This window comes from Monodelphis domestica, chromosome 2 (genome assembly GCF_027887165.1).
Source record: "Monodelphis domestica isolate mMonDom1 chromosome 2, mMonDom1.pri, whole genome shotgun sequence".
NCBI lineage: Eukaryota > Metazoa > Chordata > Mammalia > Didelphimorphia > Didelphidae > Monodelphis > Monodelphis domestica.
Genome location: NC_077228.1, coordinates 534,548,400 through 534,575,591, shown reverse-complemented (window position 1 = coordinate 534,575,591; position 27,192 = coordinate 534,548,400). Strand labels below are relative to the sequence as shown.

Genomic DNA, 27,192 nt, shown 5'->3' with positions numbered 1-27,192 from the left:
CACATAGATGGATGTAATCTTTGGTTGAATTACAATTCCATTTCAGGTTTTCTAGGGGCCAACATACTGCATCATCACTTTGAGACCCGTTCTGATCAAAGATAGTAGGGGAAAAAGAAAGATGGAAAAATAAGAGTGAGAAATATAAAGGTATTTTCCTTATTGCTTCATTTAGCTGGTTATTCTATGGCCTCCTAGAGGGCTCCTAACTACCCTCACAGGCAGGTCTGCTTAGCAAGAAACATGGAGGAGAAAAGGCCAAAATTCACCCATACCTCACTTCATCAAATTTATCCTCCTATTCATTCTCCACTAACTCTCACATGTGACATCTCCAGAGCTAGTCATGCTTTCTAGTTTGATCTTGGCTCCCACTGGGGCTGTGCAGGGGAAGATTGCCCATCCCCCTTCTCTCTTGATATTCTTGTCTCCATTGCTGCCTTTTTCCGGCTGCCATTCTATCCTCATCAGCTAATCTACCCCATGATTTCCCTCACATGGTCCTTGCTTCCAGGTCCCATGGGAGGTACATGTAGTGGAAAAGGGGAAGGGCATATTTCCTTTTCACAGTCTCCCCTTTGATTCTTGGGAGACCAGCATGCTAAATCTCCTCACTTGGGTGTTCAAGGAGATGTAACATGACACGTCTCCCCCAATGAATCGTTCTACATATGGAGCCTGTACATTTAAAGATTCTCTTCCTAGAGGTAGCTCCAGGAATGCAGGGTCTTGAGCACGACCCTAGGAGAGAGCTTTAATGATCTTCACACACCTAAATGTTCAACCTTCCCAGAAGTTTGGAAAGAATTTGATGTGCATTTGAGTAACAGAAAGGACATGGTGCCCATAGTCAGAAGCAGTCAGGGATTAATCTAATCACTGCATGAACCCCAAAAGCATTATATCCTCCACCATAATGCTTAGAATCACCGCAGAAAGAAATTTATTAAAGTTGAAAGAAGCACATGGTTATCCCAGAGGAAAAATAGCTTCCCAACAAAACTAGCCAACTCTTTACTGTTTGAGGTGCCATTCACACAATTTTAGCTCACATCTCTTGGGTCAGTGTGGGCACCTCCAAGGGGTTCCCACTAAATGGGAAAAGCTGCAAGAGGACTAAGAGTGAAGCAGGCTATGCTCTTCCTTCCAAAATGGTGATGGAGTCAAGTTTCTGTATGAGACACATTTTCAGTTACAGAAAATGCCATGCATTTTCTTTTTAATCCCTTACCTTCTGTCATAGAACCAATAATGCAGAAGAGTGGGAATGTTTGGCAATGGAGTTGAGTGACTTGCACAGGGCTTACAAAGCTACGAAGTGTTTGGAGGTGAGATTTGAACTCAGGTTCTCCCATCTCTAGACCTGCCTCTTTATCCACTGAACCACCTAGATACCCCCTAATGTCTTTCATTTTCTTAAAATGGTGTTTATTTTAAGGAATCCATTTTTATTTTAGTGATCAGTGACATTTAAGGATAAATTTTAAAAAAAGAAATAAGTAATGACTATTCCGAAAAAGCAAATTCCTTATGGCTCGGGTCAATAGAAAAAATAGTGTTGGTATTCATCCTGTGATCTCAGTTACTGTAATAGAAAAGATGAAATTGAAAATGATCCCTTAGAAAATTACATCCTGGGGGCAGCTGGGTGGCTCAGTGGACTGAGAACCAGGCCTTGAGGCAAAAGGTCCTGGGTTCAAATCTGGCCTCAGACACTTCCTAGCTGTGTGGCCCTGGGCAAGATACTTGACCCCCATTGTCTAGCCTTTACTACTCTTCTGCCTTGGAACCAATACACAGTATTGATTCCAAGATGGAAGGTAAGTGTTTAAAGAAAAAAAATTATATTATGCTTACAGATGATACATCATGAAATAATATAAATCTTCTGTATGTATACACCAAGTAGTATAATTATCTGTGAAGAGAGGACTGAGAGTACAGACAGTCAAAGTGAAAAAGAAAGACTGAATGTAGAGACAACGTTACGGAGTTTGAGTTCTAGTCTTAGCTTTTAGGATTTGTTCAAATCACTCAGACACTCTGAGCTCATGGCCTGAGCTGTGAATGCAATGAGAATGCTTCCCCTGCCTGTGCTCCAAGTTTCTTGTGAGGATCTAATATGAATATGAGTAAAAGTCTTTATCAGTGAAGTCATCCTTTAGTTGTGAGCTAATGGAACGTTGGAATGATTGATTCTGACCATTTGTGTTTGTAGACTTTTCTCTTTGTCTGGGGAAATAGAATGAAAACCAGTTTTTATTCTGCCAGTGGAGGAAAAGGGATGTATATGTGTCGAGGTGACTATACGTTTATGTTGTTTGTTTCTTTCAGAAGGAAAGATCAGACTTGAAATGAAAGAGATGACTGCAGAGCTCAGCCTTTCTGGGGACGAAACTGAGAGGCAAAGATGCATTGGTGATGGTGCCTGTGATTCCACTTGGAGAGAAAACTTGGATGTACATCAGAAAATCCACACTGGAGAGAAATCTTATGACTGTTACCGGCTTAGTAAAGTCCTCAGTCAAAAGTCAACCCTTATTTTCCCTCAGGCACTGCCAAGTCAGTAATCAACAGTCCTTGGGGGCAGCTGTGTGGACCCCAGCCATACCTTTGGGAGCTTTTGCTCTACTGATGACCCTGGGGTCACCTGCTAACTAAAGGAAGACTGCAGGACCCTCCACTTGCCCTGGACGTGGGGCCTCAGCACATTGATCAGACATGGTCCCAGGCTGTGCCTAATGATGGAGGAGCGCACAAGTAAGAGCAATGGTTTTGTCTCACTTGGAAGTAATCCAAGGTTAAGGTTCACATAATCAAGCTGAATCCCTTTCCTTTTCCCGATGGAATCATTAGTATGATTACTACTTCAATTTAGGAAGATGAGAAATAGAGACTGCTTGGTGTCTCATAGCATGAGACTTCTGGGGCCTAGAAAGGAGCCTCCATGATCTTCAGTGTTAGGTCTAGTCCTTTAAATCAAGAAAAAGAGAGTTACATACTGAAGCCAGAGCATGCAATGACTAATAGGATAGACGTCAGAATGCAGAATGGAGATTGAGATTGGGCCAGGTGTCAGCCCTGGCCTAGTCTGTTAGTCAGTAAACGTTAATGAAGCACCTACTATGTTCTAGCCTCTGAGGACACAAAGGGAAACAAAAGACAGTCCCTGTTGTCAGAGCTCAGAATCTAGTATACAAACATAGTGATAGTCAAGAAGCAGTAAAAGATCATGAACCTGACTGTTAAATGATCCAGGGAAAAGAAGGTGTTTTCTGAATGGAAATCCATTTAGTTAAACAGGGAAATGAGTGAATAGAGGTATGAGAACAATTACAGTTTAAGAAGGGCAAAATTGGGGAGCAAAGAGTAAAAATCAAAATCATAATAAAAAAAGTAATATCTAGCAGTTAAATAGCACCTACTGTGTGTAGGGCATTTCATCAATATTAGCTCATTTGGTTCTCATAAGAACCATAAGGGTTAAGTGTAATAATTATTCTCATTTTACAAGTGAAGCAACCAGAGTAAGCAGAGGTCTTATGACTTGCCCAGGGTCATAGTAGTAGCGAATGTCTGGGATTGGTATTGTTACAAGGGAATCACTTTAAAAGACTGATATATATTAATTAAGGTCGCCAAGAAATTCAGCTATGTAATTCCTAAATGAAAACTCAAGTTTGCAGTCAATCTTTTATGGAGTTTAATTACAATAGGAGGAAGAAAGGAATTAGAGATAGAGAGAGAGAAAAAAGGGAGAGAAGGGAATAGGGCTTAAATACCCCTTCTGTTTAGGCTGGGCCAAAAGGCCCAAGCCCTTAGATAGCTGGGGCAAAGAAAAGAGATCAGTCCCTATTACTCACGTGACCAAAATGGAGAAACAGTCTCAGGGGCCCCCACCTTCAGCTTCCTTCAGAGCAAGCTTCTCCGAGTCCACCAACCACACCGACCAGCTTCTCAACAACCACCCCCAAGTCTTCAGACCCTCCTATCTTTAAGGAAACCATCCAAGTTGCCTCCCCTCAGTTCTCACATCTCCCAATCACTGTCCATCAATTTCCCTGTGCCAATGGAGGCTCTAGCTTAACCCAGGACCGCCCAGAGGCTTCTGGCTTTTGCACATGTCTGTTGAAGGTCATATTTTCAAATGATTAAATCTTTGCTCCTTTGCTACAGCCCTTTCTAAATCCTGTTAACCTGAGTAGGGTAGAGATTGGAATAATTAAATTTTGATCTAGGCTGCAGCCCTTACTCAATCCTGTTAGGACTGAATAGGGTGGAGATTGATTCCAAGTATCTCCATTGTATCAATTCTAAAATCAATCAAGACTCAAAGAAATTCCTGTTCTATGCTTAAGCATAGGTCAAAGTCCTTTCCATTGTTCAGCAAAAGGTTTCTGTCCTAAAGTAATCTTAAGAAGGGAAGAGAAGGAACCTCCCATGCCAATGGGGTTCCCATTCCAATAGACTATCAGTAAGAAATTTTCCAAGTATGGAATATCCCAATGGTGAAATTTCCAACATTTATAAGTCTAAGGAATTTTGAGGTTTACAATATGCTTCTATCCAGTGTACCAAAAAAGTAAAAATGCTCATATATGAGTGAGGTTGAAAATGAGAGAAGTTTACAAACTTTCTTGCTGAGGGATGAATGTGCCTTTTTTTTTGTTTGTTGTTAGACAGTCAGCAAGATGAATGGCAATTTACCGTTTAAAATTCTTCTTTATCCATTGTGCCACTTAACTGCGCAATTGGAATTGGTTGATAAGAGCTGTAGCCATCGTTTCAGTAGCCATGAATGTAGCTGAAGCAAACACTATGGAAGCATTTAGAGTTTGATCAGACATCAAAGACTCCAAGATAATTCACCATATCTGGGGGCATTGCAAGTCATCTTGTCTTTTGCAGCATGAGAAATATGGAAATCAGTTTTAGATGACTGCACATGTATAACCTATATCAGATTGCTTGCCTTCTCAAGGAGCAGGGTGAGAAAGTAGGAAGGGAGAGAATTTGAAACTCACAATTTTTAAAAAATGCTGGGTCACCAGAGTCAAGATAGCAGACAGAAATCAGGGATTTACCTCAGGTTTCTCAAATTCTCCTCGATATGACTTTAAAATAATGTCTCTGAACATTCTGGAACAGAAGAACTCCAAAAAGGATGAGGTTAAAGAATTTTTCTGCCTAGAGACTTTAGAAGGCCAACAGGAAAGGTCACTCCCACCATGGTGAAAGTGGAGCAAAGTCCAGCACAGGCTATACCCTAACAGAATAATAGCAAGGCCATGCCTTACTCTGTCAGCAGCAAAGCCATGTGCCCTGATCCATCAGCAGCAGGCCCTTAAGGGAACTGAATTGGCAGAAGCTACTTCTGGAGCTCCTATTCCACAGACAGTAAGGGGCAGGGGACGGTCAGACAACTTAACAGAAGATCAGAGGTCCTTTTTCTAGCATTCTGTGCAGGAGTCTGTTTCATAGCCCATGTGTGGGTTCTAGTTTCAGGCCTGGTGGCCGACCCAATGTAAGAACCTCCATTAGCGACAAGTACTAGAAGTAGAATTTGCACCCATGATGGATCTGGGATCCTGATCACAGTTCCAAAATGTAAAATAAAAGGCTGGTTATTCACAGGCCAGAGTATAAGCCAAGAGAGTAGTGAACATACCTCTTTGTATATCATCACCTTGGAAGAAGTGAAAATGTATAGAACCACTCCACCCCATTCCAGCACCACCTCTGAGAGCACTTACATTTCAAAACTAAACACCAGGCTTCAAACAATGCCTCCTCTACCCCAGGAGCAGACTTCAAATATAGCATAAAAGTCAAGAAATAGGCTACAAAAATGAGCAAACAATTTTTAAAAAGCACTTCACCATAAAAAGTTACTGTGGTGATAAGAAGATCAAAACAAACTGAAAATGGCAAAGTTTCAAAGAAAAATATGAATTGATTTCAGGAACCAAAAAAAATTCTAGAACTCCAAAAAGGATTTTAAAAACCAAATAAGCGAAATAGAGGGAAATTGAGAAAATAATTGAATGATGAATGAAATAAATTTTTTAAAGGGTCCGTAGTTTGGTAAAGGAGGCACTAAAAATACTGAATAAAGAGATGTGTGGGGTTTTCCTTAATGGACTTCCCTGACCAGCAGGGTCCCACAAGGGAAGGGGCTCACCTTTGTGATGGGACCTGAGGAGAGGTAGGAACCGAGAACCAGGGTGGAAATGAAAGACATGGACAAGTCAGCCATTGGATAGGGCAGGCAATCCCTATGATACTCCCTTTGATCTGAAAGTATGAGTACAAAGGAACACGAGGTGGAGGAGGAGATTTAAGATAGGAAATGCTGGCCGAGATGGTTACAGCCTCGGGGAAGGAGAAGGTCAAGAGGAGAGAGAGACAGAGTCATTGAGAGCCCAGTGGAGCTCCATGGAAGGGGAGAAAGGCCAAGAGGAAGTTCATGGGATTGCCTCTGAATTTATTCCTGTCCTGCTTGGGCGGTACTCCCAAGGACGTAGTACCCACACCACAAAGTATAGACACTTAAGATTGGGTGGCAAGGTAGAGGGAACACCTTTGGGCTTGTAGATTGCAAACCGTGCTTTCCCAGGGAATTGAGTCCAAGCATGTTAATGAGTTTGTCTTAGCTATGGGCCGCATGGCCAGTTCAAGGTTACATTCACAAACCTCATTGGTATAACCTTATGCTTGGAGACACAGTAGCCATACAGTCATTTATATTTCATAGATGTGAATATGCTTGGGATGCTACAAGATGTTAAAAAACAATAGACCTAATGGTGAAAAGGGCACAAAAATCCATTGAAAAAAGAACTTTTTAAAAATCAAAATTGGCCAAATGGAAAAAAGATATACAAAAATGTACTGAAGAGAACTTCTTAAAAAGTAGAGCTAGTCAAATGGAAAGTGGAGCTATAAAAATTAAATGAAGAAAATAATTTCTTAGGAATTAGAATTGGGCAAGTGTTAGCTAATACCTCCATGAGATATTAAGAAAAAATTTTAAATCAAAAGAATACATAAATAGAAAAAAGTGAAGTATGTCATTAGAAAAATAACTGACCTGGAATAGATGCAGTAGAGATAATTGAATGAGGGTACAACCTGAAAGCCATGATTTAAAAAAAGAAGAAAAAGAAAGTTCCAGGGCTCCCAGATTAAGCAGGAAATATAGCAAAGAATCCTCTGAATTGAAACAAAATTCAAATATTGTATAGCCACAGTCGTTATACCACAAGATTTAGCAGCTTTGATATTAAATTATTGGTTATTTAGGAATATGATATTCCAGAGTATAAAAGAACTAGGATTACGACCAAGCATCATCCACCCAGTAAAACTGAGTACAAACATTCATGAGGAAAAAATGGATGTTCAGTGAAATAGAGGTCTTTTCAAGCATTCTTTTTGAAAGGGACAGAGCTGAAAAGAAAATCTGATTTTCAAATATAAGTCTCAAGATATGCATAAAAGGAAAAGAAATCCTAGAGCAATGAGTAAATTTAAGCTGCTTACATTACTACATGAAAAGATGATATTTGCAATTCCTAGGAACCTTATCATTATTAGGGCAGTTAGAAGGGCATGGGTATGAGTTTAATATAATGAGTTGAATGCATAAAAAAATGAAGGGGTGAGAAGGATGCATTGGAAGGAGGAAGGGAGAAGTCAAATGGCGTACTTTATCTCACAGAAAAAGAGTCAAAGCTTTGGAAGTGGAGGGTTAGATGGAGTTGGGGAGAAGCACTTAAATTTTATTGAAATTGGCTCAAAGGGCAAACAGTATACACACACCTAAGTATAGAACTACACTTTACCTTGTAAGAGAATAGGGAAAAGGGATAAGAAAAGAGAATGGGTTAATTGGAAGAGGCAGTCAGAAGCAAAACACTTGAGAATGAATTGAATGAAAGGAGAAAAACAAGTAAGATAAACAGGGGAAAATAGGATGGAGGAAAATACCCAGTTAATAATCCTAATGTAAAAAAAATTTACAGCAAGTTTCTCTAAATATGAAGAATATATATGTATATTTATGGAAATGAAAGTTAAAATACCTTAGGTACTTACCTTACACCTATCTGATTGGTTAATTTGAGAGAAAAGAAAAATGACAAATGGGAGAAATGTGGGGAAATTGAGATGCTTATATATTGTTGGTGGAACTATGAACTGATTCAAAATTCATGAGAACAATTTAGAAGCTTGCTCAAACGGTTCTAAAACTATGCAATATGACCAGGTCTGTATCCCAAAGATATCTTTTTGGAAAATAAAAAAGACCTATTTGTACAAACCTTTCTAGCAGTTCATTTTGTGATGGCAGAGAATTGGAAATTGAGGGGATGCCCATCAATTGAGAAATGAATGAAGTTTTGGTATAATGATTATGACAGAATACTGTTGTGCTATAAGAAATGATGAGGACAATTTCAGAAAAAAACCTGAAAAGCCTTTCATGAGCTGATTCAAAGTAAAGTGAGCAGAATATGGAGAACATTGAACACAGTAGTTGCAATATTATTCAGTGATCAAGTGTGGATGAAATAACTATTCTTAGCAATACAATGATCTGTAATAATTAAAATAGTTGGTTGTCATAAACTGTAGTGATTAAAATAGTTGAAGATATAAATTGTAGTAGATATAAGAGTGGGTGAGTAAGTTGTGACCGCAGAAAATATGGTTTCAAGACAGTGTCTTGTTTTTAAATCAAATATAAGGTGGTTGCCAGGGAAATATTCCCAATTATTAAAATACACCCAAGATAGCTGGGTTTTATAGAGATTTTAATTAATACAATGAGGAATTAAAGAGAGAAAGAGTAAGAAAGGAATAAGTATGAAGGGCCTTAAGCCAACATGGCCTAGACCTGAGTCTTAAGAGAGAGAGATCAGTCAGTCCTTAATCACTCACCACAAGATCTGTCCAAGCAAGAATATAGACACCATTTCAGCCAGCCATCCTTCTCCAGAGAGGGATTCTTCTGACTGTCTCAAGAGACTGCCTTCCAGAGACTGTTGTTCAACAGACTCTCTTCAGAGCCTCCTTAGAGACTCTTTTTTCTTAGGAGACTCTCATCTCCTTATAAAGGGAATTTTCTCCTATGTCACCTCCCCTAAATTCTTACATCTACCAATCAGAGTAGATGGTTTTCAAAGGACAGACCATTCTTAGTCCACACCTAAGAAGGTGTGGATTTTTTGAGTAATTCACACCAGGAAAGCTCTGAGTAAATTTCTTACCTTTTTGTTCCTTGTAAATTCACAAGTTGCTTGACCTTTATAGGTACTTAGCACCCTTTTGTATTAGTCCTAAAATAGGCATGGCTTAAAGAACTTTTTGTCTTACTATAAGTATGGGTTTAAGTACTTTTCATTGTTCAGCAAAGAGTTTACAACTTTATCTTCCCCTAGGGCAAACTTAACTAGGGGTGGAGTAGAGGTCTTACATTCCTGATCTAAGTAGAATTCTCACATTCCTGATCTAAGTACCTTCACTGCCCAAATGGAGAATGGTCCCAATGGGGAATGCTCTTAACCCAACCTTATGAAGTATGGTCTGGGAATTTTTTTTAAGGTTTACAATCCTAACCTTATGAAGTAGGGTCTGAGAATTTTTAAGGTTCACAGATCCAAGACAATTCTGAAGGACCCTGGATAAAAATGCTACTTCCAAAAAAAACTGATGGAGTCTGAATGCAGATCAAAGTCTTCCTTGATTAGATTTGCTTTTGTCGGGTCTTGGAATGCAGGGGGCAAAAGAATGGCTCAAATTCTCTTGAACTGGAGACTCAAATCATGTTACTTCAAGAAGCATTTCTCAACCAGTTCTCATTTGTAAAGCACCTACTAAGGGCCAGACAGTAGACTAAGTGCTAAGGATTAAAAAAAAAAAGATGAAATGATAACTCCCTGGAGGAGCTTGCATTCTAATGGTTTAAGTGAACAAGCATTTATTAAACATCTGGGACACCAAGAAATACTAGGCTCTGGAGATACCAGGCATTGATTAAAAACAAAAACCGGAAACAACTTGCAAATACTAAGTTCCCTCATATCCCAGCATGCCCACATGTGCATTTCCATTTCTACTATTGAGGTCTTAGGTCTCAGAAAAGCTTATTACGTCCTGCAGCAGATGTGAGATCCAAAATAGGGGGCCTATGGAAGAGCCCCTAGAAGTTTTACTTTTATAAACTTGAAACATAGGAATGAGGAAACAATGGCTGAGGTACTTCCCAGATACAGCTCATAGGCTGCTAAAAGGTCTAGCTCATAAATTTCCTTATTTCAATCTGTGGAGCTCCTGAAAGGATTCTCGGGTCAACATGAGTTGTAGGTGCTGATTAAGCAACAAATCTGGACCCAGAGCCATAAACAAGTCCAGTCTCGAAGCTACACAGGACAAGAGAGTTTCCAACAAAGCAATCTGGTTTTCCCACAGGTTCTAAATATGCTTCATGGAGAAGATGTCCACAAAGGCATGCAAAACCTCAACAGCATCATTGTAGAGTCAGGCTGGCTCCAGAGCTCCCTCCTGAATTTCACAGGTTGGGTTTTCCATATGATATCTCAGAAATGAGGCAAGTCTAAGCAGGGGCTTTCTAAAGGTATTAGAAACAGAGCCAAGCTTCAATCTTCCCACTGTAACATTTTAAAGAGTGGGAGCCATAAACTGTAAGAGTTAAAATGGTTGAGGTCATAAATTGTAGTGATTAAAATAGTGGAAGACTGAAATTGTAGTAGATAAAAGAGTGGGTGAGTAAATTGGTGACCACAGTAAATATGTTTTCACTACAGTGTTCTGAAATCAAATATAAGGTGGTTGCCAGGGAAATATTCCCAATTATTCAAATATACCCAAGTCAGCTGGGTTTTATAGAAATTTCAATTAATAATACAATGAGGAATTAAAGAGAGAATAAGAAAAGAATAAGTACCGAAAGACCTAGCCCTGAGTCTTAAGAGAGAGATCAGTCAGTCTTTAATCACTCACCACAAGATTTGTCTAAGCAAGGATTTTAGTGTTCAGAGACACCAGGCCAGCTCCATCTCAGCTGACTCCAGGAGCTCAATCTTGAATCTGAATGTCTCTGAGCTCCTATTTAAGGGGCATTTTCTCCTATGTCACCTCCCCTAAGTCCTTATATCTACCAATCACAGTAGAGGTTTTTCAAAGGAGACCATTCTTAATTCACACCTGAGTAGACTAATCTTTTGAGTAATTCACACCAGGAAAGCTCTGAGTAAGTTTCCACCTCTTTGCTCCTTGTAAGTTCACAAGTTGCCTGACCTTCATAGGTACTTAGCACCCCTTTGTATTAGTTCTAAAAATAGGCATGGCTTAAGTATGGGTTTAAGTACTTTTCATTGTTCAAAAAAGAGTTTACAACTTTATCTTCCCCTAGGGCAGACTTAAGTAGGTGAAGTAGAGTCCTCACATTCTTGATCTAAGTAGAGTGCACTGCCCATATGGGGAATGGTCTTAACCCAATCTTATGAAGTAGGGTCTGGGAATTTTTAAGGTTCACACCACAGTGATAACATTTACAAGGTTCTTCTCCAGCAAGAGTTGTTTTCTGGTAAAAAGCAAAGGGAATGTTGGCTCTGCCTTTTCCCCATCAATTATACTTATTGGGAAGACTACTACAAATGATCTCATGTAACCTTGTGCTCTAGGCCTTTCTATCTCCTTTCCCTTTGAGATTTGATTGACTGATTTTTTTCTTCATGCCTGAAAGGAGATAAACAACTTTCTCCTTCCAGATTGAATCCTTTTGGTGACAAACCAACCAACCAAACCAGAGACAGTGAATGGAATCTCATGGGCACATCTGTTGGTGGATGTAACCTACCCTGGGAGTCAAGTCTTCTGATTCTCTAGGGAAGAGGGAGGCCTGAGAAAACCACTGTTTGATAAAATTGCTCTGAGATCTGTTTGTGTCAGTCTTCCTATTGACACTACTGGAATCACTGAGTATGAATAATATAGACTGTATGTGGTTCTACTGGTTCCACCCATTTCTTGCTAGATGGGTACAATGAGCAATAATTGGACCCCCACCCTATTTGAATAGCCCTCTGCCCCTCCTAAATCAATGATTTTATCCCTAGTCTAATTGCTAATCCATATAATCCAGTTTAAAGACATTCCATAAGGGGACTCATTATTTCTTGTGTATTAAAAGACATTATTGTACATTGAGTTGGTTAAGGATAATCAACTAAACCCAATATGTAAAACAATTCATAATAATTAGAGTAGGTTAAATAGATCCCATCTGATAGTAGATTTTCAACTTGTCATTAACATGTACTTGGTTGAGCACAAGAGTGTCCTAACTAGAGGACCTCCATCGATGTGGCCTGATGACTGTCTCCATGGGCAAGGAAGACCCCCAGACCTCCAGCCTGGATGATCTGAGTACTGTAGGATAGAAATGTTTTAATGGGTTGGAAGGTCCCTGCAAAATGCAAAATGTCCCCTAGTTAGGAGTCTGTTGCCCAACATTTGGGTGGGATTCTGCCTGCTCTGTACTTATATTTGTAAGCCCATTACTCAACAATGCAGGTGGAGTTCTACTAGCCCTTTACTCTGTGAACCCCAAAGTGACTGTGGGACCCCCAAGGAGATTCTGTACTATCCCATCTGGACTGTCTGGGACATAAGGATTATAAAACTTGACTCTGAGCATGAGGCAATCTCAGATAGTGGCCAGATCCCTTTAGTATAGTGGTAGTCTCTCCGTGATCGAGTATGACTATTGTCTTTGTGCATTATCATCTATTGACGTACCCTCATGTGGCTTTGGAGTCCAAAGACTGAGGCGCAGAGTGTGTGGCACATGGGGCATCGGACTAATCAACTAATCCCAATATGTAACACAATTCAGAATAACTAAGTGGGCAAGGAAGACTCCCAGACCTCCAGCCTGGATGGTCTGAGTACTGTAGGATAGAAATGTTCTAATGGGTTGGAAGGTCCCTGCAAAATGTAAAATGTCTCCTAGTTAGGAGTCTGTTGCCCAACATTTGGGTGGGATTCTGCCTGCTCTGTACTTACATTTGTAAGCCCATTACTCAACAATAGAGGTGGAAATCTACTAGCCCTTTACTTTGTGAACCCTAAAGTGACTGTGGGACCCCCAAGGAGATTCTGTACTTTGTACTGTCCCATCTGAACTGTCTGATGAGACTTCAGGATTAGAAAACTTGTCTCTGAACATGAGGCAGTCTCAGATAGTGGCCAGGTCCCTTTAATAAATAGTAATTGGCTCAGAGCTCTGCCTCAGTGACTTTATAGTTTAGATCATTTCTGGCATTACATTATGCTTACCCCAGATGGGATGATGAGGTGTGGACCTTCCCTAGATGCTCCATTCCACTCCTCATGGTACTCCTCCCCCTTTAAAAAATAGGAAGCTAGTACCTGGATGAATTTTCGCCATTGGCTCACCCACCAAGAAAGACTTGGGTTGGTGGGTCTCTACTGTTCCTACCCAAATTCTCCAAGCTTAAGATATCTCCCCATGGCTACAGATTGGTGAGTTTACCTGAAATCACCCTCCCACAACACCCCACAAACTTAAAGGGGTAAAAGGAGATCCCAATTGTATTGAAAGTGACTATTTGGGTTTATGACTAAATTATGTGAATTAACCAGCACTTATGTAAATTCCTTGAATTATTTGGCCATATTTTCATCTTTTAAAGCCTAGGTTGATTGTTTTTGTCCTTTCATCTTATCACAGCTAGGGAGGTATAACAGAATCACAGCTACTGCCACTTTTTCATCCTCAAGCCAGGAAAACAAACAAACAAAGAAACATTGAAAGTTTCAGATAGATTTTGTACTTGCTCGTGGTCGGGGATGGAAGTTTATTTTTAAAGGATATATACATTTTATCGATTATAATATGAATAAAGTCATTTTCAGTGACATTAGTGTTTCTGCTTAAGATATGAAAGCCCTGATTGGCTCATCTGAGGTCCCCAATGGCCTATTTCAGAAATTTGAAATTGGAGAACTTTCTAAAATAGGTCCCTGAATCTTAAGAGTATTCATTATAAGCCAGGACTGCATAATGATGCACTCAGTACCTCCAGGGTTAGTCCACCATCCTTCTAGTTCGAGAGAGGGAATAGCATAGGGGTACAATCTTCAGAAGAGGAACCTCTGAGACATTTAGTCCTCATGTAGCATACCAGGCATCTTAGCATCTGGGAAGTATGATTGATATATTGATATGGTATTACCAGACATATGGTCAGACCTCTTGATGTTCATCGTATGGAAAGAGACAGGCTGAAGCACTCGCATAGGACGGGCAAATTCATGAGCTGGGCCACGCTGCCTCTGCTCGGACTACATTCATTTGCTAAGTGCGGGTTGGATTAATCTCCGCCTCTCTGATCTTGTCATTGTCAATTCAACCAGTGTTAAAACCCATGTCATGTTACATATATGTTGACCTCCTAACCCACATTCCTAAAACCTTCAATAAAGGCTGTGGAACAAGCGCAGATTCTCTCTGTTCCCTCCTCTCTCAGTCTTACTCACTCTCTCTCTCTTCCCCTTCTCTCCTCTTACTTCTCCTTCTTCACTGTATCGCTTTTCTAGCAACATGATCACCCCAAGTGCTTCCTACTCATGCTCAGACTGTCTTGTCTATAGGAGGCACCAAGGAGTTGTGACTCCCTCCTTTTCTAGCGATGCTGTCGGCCCCAAAGCTTCCTATTAAGGCTCAGACTCTCTTGTCTACGGGAGTGTCAAGGAGTTGGTACTCCCCTATATATAATATATCTAATAGTTGGTACTCCCCACCTATTCTCATTCCTCATATTTCCTCGGAGTTCGCGTTCCTCCCCATGTGTTTCAGCTTTTGCCTTTGAGTCATTACTCTTCTCCCGTTTCCTTAACCTCCTCTCTCCACCTCAGGTTATTACCCACAGATAAATAATATAGGCTCCCGTGGGGGGTCTCTATACCTCAGAAGCAGAGCCTTTGGGTATCCAGCTGTCTCAGAAAAAGATCTGAAGTTGCCCTCTCCTGGGTAGGGATGCCCATAGTGTGGAGGGTGCTAGGATCACATGTTAAAGGATTCAGAGAAATTCTTTTGGCCACAATTTGAACTTTGTTTCTATTCTATCCGTGGAAAATGATTGGTTTAAATGGCTTCCAGCCTTCTTGCCCTGTTATCCCCAGGCCTGCCAGATGAGCAAGGCAAAAGAATGAGAACAGCCTACAGCTCCCTAGAAGGCCTGCATGAGTACAACTTGGCCTTACCCGAGCTGTCTATTCTTTGGGTTAATCCAAGTTAGCAGGTGCTTCCAAGCTTTTGTTTTCAGTGTGTGCTTTTTCGCTTTGCTCAGATCACCTGGAGAGAAATGATTAAATAAAGCAAAACTTTTTTTTAAACATTATTTTTATTTGGTCAATTTCAAACATTATTCATTGGATACAAAAATCATTTTCTTTTCCTCCCTCCCCTCCCATAGCCGACATGTGATTCCACTGGGTGTCACATGTGTCCTTCATCCAAACCCATTTCCATGTTGTTGGTATTTGCATTAGAGTGTTCATTTAGAGTCTACATCCCCAATCATATCCCCTCGGCCCCTGTAATCAGGCAGTTGCCTTTCCTCAGTGTTTTTACTCCCACAGTTTGTCCTCTGCTTGTGGATTCTGTTTTTTCTCAGGGATCCTTGCAGATTGTTCAGGGACATTGCATTGACACTAATGGAGAAGTCTGTTATATTCAATTGTGCCACAATATATCAGTCTCTGTGTACAACGTTCTCCTGCTTCTGCTCCTCTCATTCTGCATCACTTCCTGCAGTGTTCTGGTCCGGTCCCCACGGAATTCCTCCACTTCATTATTCCTTTGAGCACAATAGGATTCCATCACCAACATATACCCAATTTGTTCAGCCATTCCCCAATTGAAGGGCAGCCCCTGATTTTCCAATTTTTTGCCACCACAAAGAGCACAGCTATGAATATTTTTATACAGGTCTTTTTCCTTATTATCTGTTTGCGGTATAAACTCAGCAGTGCTATGAGTGAATCAAAGGGCAGACATTCTTTTATCGCCCTTTGGGCATAGTTCCAAATTGCCCTCCAGAATGGTTGGATCAATTCACAACTCCGCCAGCAATGAATTAATGTCCCTACTTTGCCACATCCCCTCCAGCATTCATTACTTTCCTTTGCTGTCATGTTAATCAGTCTGCTAGATGTGAGGTGATACCTCAAAGTTGTTTTGATTTGCATCTCTGATTATCAGAGATTTGGAACACTTTTTCATGTGCTTATTTATGGTTTTGATTTCTTTGACTGAAAATTGGCTGTTCATGTCCCTTGCCCAGTTATCAATTGGAGAACGGCTTGATTTTTAGTACAATTGATTTAGTTCTTTGTCAATTTGGGTAATTAAACCTTTGTCAGAGGTTTTTGTAATGATGATTGTTTCCCAGTTTGTTGCTTCCCTTCTGATTTTAGTTACTTTGGTTTTGTTTGTACAAAACCGTTTTAATTTGATGTAGTCAAAATTATTTAATTTACATTTTGTGACTCTTTCTAAGTCTTGCTTGGTTTTAAAATCTTTCCCTTCCCAAAGGTCTGACATGTATACTATTCTTTGTTCCCCTAATTTACTTATAGTTTCCTTCTTCAAGAAAAACAGGAAAAGGTAAATATGAAAGAGAGGGAAAAGGAGAAAAATGTTTTTTTAATCAAACTCTTCTTTAAGGGCTATGATTACATCAAATTATATATATTAATATATGGGGAAAATGTTATTTGTAACTCTCAGAAAATGTTTTTATTATTATAATAACTAGAAGAATCATTCATAGGAAAAGTTTGGGGTTTTAAAGTCTATAAAATAATATGCAAAAAAAAAGAAGGGGGCAGAAGGAATCAGTGATGGTACCAAGAGATACTTGAACAAATAAAATAAATAGAATAATCTTTGTCACACAAAGATATACATGGGAAGGGGAGGGGAAGAATACTCTTATAAGAGGGAGAGGAAGTAAGTGCTAATAGGTGATACTCAAATATTACTCTCAGTGAAATCAATTCTGAGAGGGAAGAGCATCGATATCCATTGGGCCGTTGAAGTCTTATCCTACAGGATAAGGAAGAAGGGAAAACTAAGAGGGGGAGGGGGAGGGAGTTAAAAAAAAGGGAAGGAAGGCAAGGGGGGAGGGAACTTAACAGACCCTAAATAAACAAGAAAGAAACAAAAAGGGAGGGGCCAGAAAGGGAAGTATATCAAGGGAGGGGAATAGGGGAATTGACTAAAAGTAAACCACTGGTTTAAAGGGATATAGCAAAAGAAGAAAGGTCAGAACTAGGAGAGTATGTCAAAATGCTAGGGAATTCAAAAGTGACAGTTATAACTTTGAACGTGAATGGGATGAACTCACCCATAAAAAGTAGATGAATACGAGAGTGGATTAGAGTCCAGAATCCTACCATATGTTGTTTGCAAGAAACACACATGAGACGAGTAGATACAAGGTCAGAATTAAAGGTTGGAGCAAGACCTATTGGGCTTCAACTGACAGAAAGAAGGCAGGAGTTGCAATCATGATATCTGACGAAGCCAAAGTAAAAATAGACTTGATTAAAAGGGATAGGGAAGGTAAATACATCCTGATAAAAAGGAGTATAGATAATGAGGAAATATCACTTAGTCAACATGTATGCACCAAATGGTATAGCACCCAAATTTCTAATGAAGAAACTAGTAGAATTGAAGGAGGAAATAGATAGTAAAACTATACTAGTGGGATAAAGCAAAACTTTTAAAAAATTCTTCAGAAGAGATAATATCCCTTTTCTCTTGAAAGATCCCAGTGCTGGTCACATTGAAAGATAGACACAAAATCAATTAAAGCCTACATTTGTGATAAAATGCTTAATTTCTTTACTGAAATTTTCTAAATTAGAGTAGAGATGCCTCAATGGATGATTGTCATGGGCAAAATCCACCCTTGCCCAGGGTATCCCGACTGGTGGCGAATGATCAGTCAACAAAAATAACAAACGGAAGACAGCTTAATCATAACAGCCATGGGATTGCTTTACATCTGACAGCTGCTCCAGTTTCCCGATGTCTGGTCTTTATTTTTATACCCATTCTCTTGGCATACAGATACATAAAATCAAAGAGATCATTGGAAAAGTGATACATCAACTTTTAACACATCACTTCATTAACATTCTCTATTCTTGCATTGTGATTATGGACAGACTAAAGGTTGCACACAAGATAAATGATTTCATCACAGGTGCCTTAATTTTCTCATTGCCCTGTGAGAAGTTTTGAGCTTACAAACAATCAAGGAAAATTACATATTGCTTTTAACAAAATGGAATAATTAATCAGTAGTTCTTAGAAGATAATTCAACAATCATATCGATGCTGAGGGGTCTGGGAACACAATTCAAATTTAGTCTGGTGGCTTCTAGGGAGTTACTGATTTGTGTAATCAAGTCACCGAGGCATACTGAAGCTTGATGTACTTGTACTTATTGCTTGGGCCTCTATGATTGATTTGTGTGCTGACTTCATGAGAATAGGCTTCTGTATATGGGAAGTTTTTGACTTGACCTGTAGCTGTAGTTTTTCTGGGAATTATGTACCTAAGTAAGAGTTAACCTATGATGGTCTTTTTGGGATTGTGTTTGAGGATATGATTTTTTGGTGATGTTTTGGAGAATTAAGGTACAGGTATTTTGCTCTTGCATTATTTCTTTTGAGACTAGGGAGAAAATCATCATGTTAATTCATAGGTAGGGGGCATTAATGAAAGAAGTCATGCAAAGTGGATAGAGTGGGCAGTCACATTTCGCCAAGGACCACTCTGCAGTCTCCCCACCTACCACGTGTGACTCTGTCAAGGCATCGTGGTCTGATGGCTCCCAGCAGATAAAGAGCCAGGCATGGAGATGGAAGATCCTAGGTTCAAATGAGGCTTCAGATTTCCTAGTCGCATGACCTAGGCAAGTCAATCAACCCCAATTGCCTAGCCCTTACTGCTCTTCTGCCTTAGTATTAATTCTAAGACAGAAGGTGTAAAAATTAAAATTTAGGGAAGACTGAGGCAAGTAGAAATTAGTTTCTCTCTGCAAGGAGTATTATATTTTTTAGAGGTTTATTAGAGATTAAGGATTAAAGGAAATACAGGATAAGAAAAAATACATGCCTAGGCCAGAGGCCTAGACAAGATAACCTCACATCATGGAAGAGATGTCTCTGCTCCAAAAGGGAAGTCCAAAAGGGCCCCCAAAACCCTTTCAATCAGCTTAAATCCTTCCTCGATCTCAGCCCACCTCAGAATTCCCATGAGATTACAAAGCATTTTGGGGAAGTGGAGCAAGGGCTTGTGGGGATTGAAGTCCAGAGTTCAAATCTCAATTTTACAAAGGTAAGGATTTTATTTCTTTAAATAAAGAAGATTTCTAAATTATAGTTAGCACAATTTCATGAAATACTTTTTATAAAGCCCTTACTTTCTGTCTTAGAATCAGGACTATGTATTTGGACCCATCCCCATTTCCTGTCTCCAGATCTGACTTCTATCCACTGAGTCACCCAACCGCCCCTTTCATGAAGTATTTTTGATCAGATTCGACAGAACCCAGTAAACTTTGGGACATTTCAACCAAAACTGATAGCTTGAGATTACTTTTGAATGTGCAGGTTGAATTTTTAAAGTTGATTTAATGTAGGTTTCACAGAAATGTTAAAATAAGGAACTTAGGGAGATATTCTGGGAAAAATTGGAGGAAAAATTATGTGAGACTGAAAAAATTCCACCATTTGAAACTGTTTGATATTTGGCATTGAGGGAGTAGTTCAGGGAGTCAGAGGTCTAATAATGTGTTACTGCTGAAGTGCCAGATTATTGATCCCAAAGATAAAACCAGACTAACTATGTAACACACAGGAGGGAGTTTTATTAACCAAAGTACTCTTTGGGGCCCAGCACTAAAAATGATTGGCCCCCAGTCTGGGGCTTGCAGGCTTTTTATACATATTTGTGGCAGGGGGTGTGTAGAGGAATTCCTGGGGTGGGGGGAGTGAACAGGAACTCCTGGGGCTGAGGTGTTATCAGTTCCTGGCACATGTGGGGGGGGGATAACTCCTGGGGTTGGGTCAGTGAGGGGAAAGAAGGGGTTTGGGAGCTGGTTCTTTACTGTTGTTAAAAACTAGACCATTTGCTACTCTTGGTCCCAGCAAGAAAGGATACACTACTATGCCTAATTATATGGAAATCTAGGTGATATGGATGAATACTTACAAAAATATAAATTGCCTAGACTAAAAGAGGAAGAAATAAATTACCTAAACAACCCCATATCAGAAAAAGAAATTGAACAAGCCATCAAAGAACTCCCTAAGAAAAAATCCCCCGGTCCAGATGGATTCACAATTGAATTCTATCAAACATTCAAAGAACAACTAATCCCAATATTAAACAAACTATTTGACCGAATAAACCAAGAAGGAGTTCTACCAAATTCTTTTTACGACACAAACATGGTACTGATCCCAAAGCTAGGCAGATTAAAAACAGAGAAAGAAAACTATAGGCCAATCTCCTTAATGAATATAGACGCAAAAATCTTAAATAGGATAATAGCAAAAAGACTCCAGCAAGTCATCACAAGGGTTATCCTCTATGACCAGGTAGGATTCATAACAGGAATGCCTGGATCATTCAATATTAGGAAAACCATCCACATAATTGACCATGTTAACAAGCAAACCAACAAAAATCACATGATTATCTCAATAGATGCAGGAAAAGCCTTTGATAAAATTCAACCCTCATTCCTATTGAAAACACTAGAAAGTAAAGAAATAGAAGGGCCTTTCCTAAAAATAATTAACAGTATATGCCTAAAACCATCAGCAAACATCATCTGCAATGGGGATAAACTCAAAGACTTCCCAATAAGATACATTAAATTTTAACAAATCACTTGATTAACATTCTATATTTTTGTATTATGATTATAGACAGAATAAAGGTTGTACACAAGATAAATGATTTCATCACAGGTGGCTTACTAGGGAGTTTGAGTTACTAATTTGTGTAATTGAGCCACTGAGGCATATTGAAGCTTAATGTACCTGTACTCTTCCTGTATATTGTTACAAACAAAAGAGTAGTCGCCATAAACTCTTACAGATAAAAGAGTGGTTGCCATTAACTGTGATCGTGAAAATATGGTTTTCAAGACTGTTAATTTGCCAAAACTGTAAGGAGAATTTTAGTGTCTTGATTTTATATAAAAAATAAGTGGTCACCATAGGGAAAAAATTCCCAAATATGAAATACCCAAGTCAGCTGGGATTTATGGATATTTAATTAATACAAATTAAGGAATTAAAGAAAGGGAGAGAGACAGAGTAATAGGAAATAATAGGGAAAGGCCAGGGCCTAGGCCCATGGCCTAGGCCTTTCTCATAAGAGAGAAAACTTAGTCTTTAATCACTCACCACAAGATTTTGTCCCAGCAAAACTCTAGTGTTCAGAGAGACCCTCCAGTTTAGCCCAGGAAGCTGAACTCTCAGTTCAGAGCCCCAGGAGCCTCCTCTGACTCCTGATCTCCAATTCGGCTCCAAAGCTGAATTTCCTTCCAAGGCCTTCTGACCTCCTTTTAAAGAGAATTTTCTCCTATGTCACATCTACCAATCATAGTAGTCTTAATTCACATCTTCTTTAGTTCTCAACTTCTCTGGGTAGACTAAAACTTCACACCTTTTTTGTTAAGGTTTCCCCTTGAAAGTTGCCTGACCTTTTAGTGATTAATTTGACCTTCATAGGTACTTAGCACCCTTTTGTATTAGATCTAAAAATAGACTTAGCTTAAGGGCTTTTGCCTCTCTATAAGTATTAGTTAAGTACTTTTCATTGTTCAGTAAGGAGTTTACAACTTTATCTTCCCCTAAGGTATGTCTAAGTATGGGGGGAGTGATGTAAAGTTCTCAATACATTCCTGATCAAGTACCTCCATTATTTAAATGGGGAATAGCCTTAACCAAATGTTTTGAAGTAGAGTCTGAGAAATTTTAACATTCACAATATATTGTATGGGCCTCTATGATTGATTTGTGTGCTGGCTTCATGAGAAAGTCTTCTGTGAGTGGGAAAGTTCTTGTTCTTGGCCTGTATCTATGGTTTTGCTGGGAATTATGTACGTAAGTAAAAGTTCACCCATGATAGTCTTTTAGGGATTGGGTTTAAGGGTCTGATCTTTTGGTGATGTTTTGGGTAATTAGGATACGGGTGTTTTGCTCTTGCATTGTTTCTTTTGAGACTAGGGGGAATAATAATCATGTCAATTCATAGGTAAGGGGCATTGATGAAAGAGGTCATGTAAATGGGGTTGGGTGGGCAATGAAACCTCGCCAAGGACCACTGTGTGGTCTCCCCAGCTACCACACGTGACTCTGTCAAGGCGTTGTGGTCTGATGGCTCCCAGCAGCTCAGCACTAAAAATGGCTGGCCCCCAGACTGGGGCTTGCAGACTTTTTATACATTTTTGTGGTAGGGGGAGTACAGAGGAATTCTTGGGGTGGGGGGAGTGAACAGGATCTGCTGGGGCTGAGGTGTTATCAGTTCCTGGCATATGTCAGGAGGGGGAGGGGCAAGAACTCCTGGGGTTAGGGGGCCAGTGAGGGGAAAGAAGGGGTTTGGGAGCTGGCTCTTCACTGTCATCTTAAATACTAGACTCTTTACTACTGATAGTCCCAGCAAGAAAGGACACGTTTCTCCTTTTGGTCATAAACATTTTTGGTTGGGATGATGGCATTTCCCTCCTACAAGATTGACAATTTTGCTGCAGAAAAGAGAAGTGAAAATATGAATCTTTTTACCTTTTTGTTGATCCTAACACAACGTAAGCTCTGTTGGTAACCTCAGAATGGTAATCTCCAATTGTAAATGAATTCAGGGGCTGCTGGGTGGCTCAGTGGATGGAGAGCCAGGCCTAGAGATGGGAGATCCTGGAATCAAATCTGGCCTCAGATCCTTTCTAGCTGGGCAAGTCACTTGACCCTCATGGCCTAGCCCTTCCCACTCTTTTGCCTTGGAACCAATACACAGTATTGATTCTAAGAAGGAAGGGGGGGGGGGTAAAAATAAAACAAAATTTTAAAAAGAAAGTGAATTCAGAGGGAAAATGCTGCTAGAAGATAATCTTGCATGGGTTGCTAAGTAGGAAGGACAGAAAGACAGAAAATAGACCACACAACATGTTCAGCCTGTCAGCTCCACCACTGATGGTCAGAGAGAGTCAGACAAAATAGAAGGGATTTTTATGGAGGTTTCAAGGTATGGGGGATGTGGGAGTGTCCGTCCAGCAGGGGGTGGGATAGAAACATCAGCATCTTATTGGCAATCCGCAACAAGTCAAAGGATTAGATACCAACACAGTGGCATAGCCAGTAGTCAGACCAGAAGCTCATTTGAAAGTCCTTCCTCTGGAGCTGGCCCCATCTCATTCAGATGCTGAGTTGGTGTGTCTGTGGCATTACAAAGACGGTATTGAAATTGCATGGCAGCCTTCCAGGCTGCAGACCATGGTAGAGGTTGGACTTTCACCAAGTTTAAGGATTCAGAAATCAATCCTGTGGCTCAGCCTCATGGCCTTTCCAGGACTGGAGAGAGGAGGGGGGGGGCAGAGGATAACTTCCCTTTCCCCTCTTGCTCCCCCTCCTCTTGTTCCCCACTGCCTTCTCTTCCCCCTGCACCCTTCGAGGGTTTCACCCTAGGAGTCTCCGGTGCTGCCTCATCAACGGACCGAGCCACTGATGGGCAGACGAACTGAGAAGCTAAGGTGGGTGGGAGGAGGTGGTCTTGGCCAACCCCGGCTAGGGCTCCACAGAGGCTGCAGGCTTCGGTTCTGGATCACAGTTACACAGTCACTGGGGAGTAAGCAGCACCGCAGGGAGGAGCTCACCTTCTCGGAGTGGCTGAACTCGGCACCCTCAAGGGAGGTGCAGGCACAAGATGTCCTGCTAGGATCAAGGCGGGCGGCTCCTCTTCCAGAGTTGACCCCCCACTTTGACCCTCCCTCCCCCAGCCCAGGCCTCTCCCTCCCCCAGCTATACTGAGTTACTCTTGCAGGGCAGGGAAGATGGGGGCCACAGCCACCACAGTAGCCGGGTACAGGCTCCCCCCATGCTGGCCTCCTCGAGGTGCCCCGGTCCCGGTCTGGAGGGAGGAGCCCCTCTAGAGGTGAGGGGAAGCAGAGGAGGAGCGGTAGCAGGAGGACGAGGAGGGTTCAGTCTTAATGGCCTGATCATCCCTGGGTCTTCCCTCTTGGACGGAATTCGCCGAACCCAATTAATGGGAATGGTGGAGGTGCCTTTCCTGATGCAGATGCCAGTCCACTCTGAACTGGGCCCAGCCCCCATGGCAGGGGACGGAGAAGGGTTTAGTTCCTCCTTCCATGACACTAGTGTCTCTGCTGGGTTGAGAGAAGTGTATGAGGAGGGATGGCTTCTTGATGTCCCACTGATGAAGTGTAAAAGAGCCCTCTCTGAGGCTGTCCTGTCTAGGACGGGCCTCACCCTGTTTGCAATATGAGCTGAGGCCAAACCACAGAATGTTTTAACTAACTTGAACACAGAACTACCATATGCTCTATATTCGGTACCCTGACTGGGCAGGGGAGGGACTCCTTTGTTGAGTTCCCCTAGCGCGCTATTTCTTGATGTGCTCCTTGGTAGGGGTCGCCCACTCGGACCCAACACCACTTGTCATTGGAGATCACCCATTCCAGGCACATCAAGCACTCCTTGCCACCCAGAGTGACTACTTCTGGACAGTGTTCACAGCTGACACGAGGGAGCGAGATCAGGACAAAATTCATTTGAAAGGTTAAGATGTCAGAATTGTATAGATACTCTCAGCAGCTACAACATGTGTTGACCAAGCCCTGAATCACTTTCAGAGTATTCACCAGCAGCCTTTGATGGAAATGAAGTCCAGCCATATCCGTTCTGCCAAACCCCAGACTGCAGTATTCAGAGGAATGATAGGACATAGCATGGTAAATAGTAAAATCCTTCTTTTACACCAAGCACGGGTCTGGTGGGACCTGGAGGGTCCACAAGCACCTCTGTGCCCAGACTGCCTTGCCATCGTGAGTAACTCTGTGTTCTTGCTATGCAGGGAAGAATGGGGGCCAGATGGTCAATTCCATGCCTCCTCCAAAGTATTCAGGTATGGTCCGAGACAAAATACTAGGCTGAGAATGGCAGCTCTGTCTGTTTCCACGGTCAGAATGTGCAGTTGGTATTATTGGTAGGTACATCTATGCTGTGGCTGGAAGAACCAGGGCTGAGATGTTTTATTCATCAGAACGTTGTGACATCAACTGTAGACAAATGGGAATTTGTGGATCCTTCTCCGGTCAATATATATGGACATGAGAGGACAGTGCTTAGTAACAAGTTGTTTATCACTGGTGGAATTACCTCATCTTCCACTTCCAAACAAGTGTGTGTATTTGATCCTAGTCAAGAAGGAACAGTGGAACACGGAACTAGAAGAACTCAAGGAGTTACTAATTGTTGGGAGAATAAGTGCAAAATTAATTATGCGAGATGCTTTCACAAAGTGATTTCTTACAATGGTAAGTTATATGTGTTTGGTGGTATCTGTGTGCTCTTAAGGGTGTCTTTTGAGTCACAGGGAGACCCTTCCACAGAAGTTTACGACCCAGTCACTGATCAGTGGACTATCTTGGCATCAATGCCAGTTGGGAGAAGTGGTCATGGTGTAGCTGTATTGGACAAATGTAACCGAAAAAAATGTGGTCTCCCAGACTGTGAATGTTAAAAAACTGAAGGTTTTGGCCAAACTGTAAAGATAATTTTTAGTGTCTTGATTTTTAACGTAAAATTAAGTGGTCGCCATGGGAAAATTCCCAAATAGGAAATACCCAAGTCAGCTGGGATTTATGGAGATTTTAATTACTATAAATGAAGAAATTAAGGGATGTAGAGAGAGAGAAAGAGAAAATAGTAGTCTAAGGGAGAGTGAATCAGTCTTTATCACTCACCACAAGATTGTCTCAAGCAAGCTCCAGTCCTTCAGTGAACTCCCCAACTCCTGAACTGAGTTCCAACAGAGACCTTTTAAAGAAATTTTCTCTTATGACATCTCCCCTAAAAGTTCACATCTACCAATCACAGTAGATACTTTTTTCCCCCAGGACTGCCCATTCTTAGTTCTTATCTTCTTTGGTTCTCACCTTCTCTGGTTAGATAAAATCTACTGAGTACTTCACACCTCTTTTGTTAAGCTTGCCTTTTGTAAGTTGCTTGACCTTTTAGTGATTAATTTAACCTTCAAAGGTACTTAGCACCCTTTTGTATTAGATCTAAAAACAGACCACCTAGCTTAAGGTTTTGGCTTCTCTATAAGGTATGAGTTAGGGACTTTTCATTGTTCAATCAGAAGTTTGCAACTTTATCTTCCCCTAAGGCACTGTCTGAGTAGGGTGGAGTAATTTTAAAGTTCCCAATACATTCCTGATCAAGTACCTCCATTGTTACAATAGGGGAAAAACTTAACCAACTCTTCTAAGGTACATTCTGAACAGTTTTAAGATTCACACAAACAAATAATGGTTCTTGGAGGCCTTTGCTATAATGGTCATTACAGTGTCATCACATTACATTGATTCTATTCTCACATTTGATCCTGAAGAAAATAAATGGAAAGAAGATGAATCCCCACAGATGCCCTATAAACTAGATGGCTTACATGTAAGCAGCCTGCATTTACCTGAATATGTATTAGAGCATGTTAGATGTTGCAGCTCAGAATGTACATCTCTCTCCTTACAAGAAAGGAAGCAAAGCATAGTATTTCAGGTTCTTAAGTCCTTGTTTGTGTTGTAGTAGGTACTAAATGCACAAAGAGAAACAGGGAATGCACTTCACTAGATTTATTGGCAATGCCATTGTTCTGCTATTGGAAAATTTTCTTTTCTCCTTGCATTTTTCCCCCTTTCAGTGGCCTCATGAGCTCATGCAGTAAATTATTCTAGACAACAGCAGTTGCAATTATATGCCTCTGGAAGTAGTTGAATAGAATGATCCTGTTGTCTGGAAGATGGATTTTA

The 27,192-nt window shown here is 40.7% G+C and overlaps 1 pseudogene; it reads left to right on the top strand.

The window, feature by feature from the left end:
- The first annotated feature begins 383 nt into the window (after positions 1-383).
- LOC130456865 (kelch-like protein 15) lies at positions 384-27,192 on the top strand (annotated as a pseudogene).